The following is a 1,384-nucleotide window of genomic DNA, read 5'->3' on the forward strand; positions in this document are numbered from 1 at the left end:
GTCGTGACTCACAGGTTGAGAACCGCTGTCCTAGACAATGGCCCTTGTCCTTCAAATCTGGAACTGAATTCACCTCCGGTTGCAATAATCGACCATGTGAACTCAAAAGGGCAGCACTGAACCAACAACGAAGTTCAGAGCGTGGAGAAAGAATGAAGACTGGAAATAGGGGCTACAGGAAGGATGTGGGATAAGTGATGGTACTTGGAGAGGATTGCAATGAATGAGTTGATCAGAATGTGTGTGAGTTGTTGAATGTAAAACTATAATCTGTTCTTTAAACCTTCACCTTATTTACAATAAAAAAGGTGTTTGTAACCAATAGGAAGCTGATTTTGCCAGCCGAGAAGAATGAGGAAGGGGAGGGCTATTTGGCAGGTAGTGATATTTGCTCTTTCTCAAGAATTGCATAAAAACGCTGCGAGAACTAACAGAGAACAACTCACCCTGAAGAACGGCTCTCAAGAGCTTTCTAAGTAATGACACTTTCCTGATGGCATAATAGAATTCCTTTTCAGGAAGGTATTGCTAAGAATTCTACTTGGGACGGAATTTGGAAAAGTCTGTGTTCTCCGTTCTACCTTCTTCCCTGGGACATCTCTGTTATTCTTTGTCACCTGCTAATCCCTTGCCACTTTATGTCACACAGTTTTCTTTCTTTTTAAAAATCATTTTTGTGGGGGCTCATACAACTCTTATCACAATCCATACATACATCCACTGTGTCAAGCACATTTCTACATTTGTTGCCATCATCATTCTCAAAACATGTTCTTTCTACTTGAGCCCTTAATATCAGTTCCTCATTTTTTCCCTTCCTCCCCCACCCTCCCTCATGAACCCTTGATAATTTATAAATTATTATTCTTTTTCATGTCTTACAATGACCGATGTCTCCCTTCACCCACTTTTCTGTTGTACATCCCCCTGGGAGGGGACTTTATGTATATCATTGTGATCGGTTCTCCCTTTCTCCACCCACCTTCACCTTCCCCTCCTGGTATCACTAATCTCAATATCAGTCCTGAGGAGTTTATCTGTCCTGGATTCCCTGTGTTTCCAGCTCTTATCTGTACCCATGTACATGGTGTGGTCTAGCCAGATTTGTAAAGTAGAAGTGGGGTCATGATAGTGGGCAGGAGGAAGCACTAAAGAACTAGAGGAAAGTTGTATGTTTCATCGGTGCTATACTGCACCCTGAGTGGCTTGTCTCTTTCTTGTGATCCTTCTGTAAGGGGATGTCCAATTGTCTACAAATGGGCTGTGGATCTCCACTCCACATTCCCTCTCATTCACATTGATAATGATTTTTTGGTTCTGGGTCTTTGATGCCTAATACCTTAACCCATTGACACCTCATGATCACACAGGCTGGTGTGCTTCT

The sequence above is a fragment of the Echinops telfairi genome, unplaced genomic scaffold (assembly GCF_000313985.2).
Source record: "Echinops telfairi isolate 266 unplaced genomic scaffold, ASM31398v2 ScPeMD7_7436;HRSCAF=8474, whole genome shotgun sequence".
Classification (NCBI taxonomy): domain Eukaryota; kingdom Metazoa; phylum Chordata; class Mammalia; order Afrosoricida; family Tenrecidae; genus Echinops; species Echinops telfairi.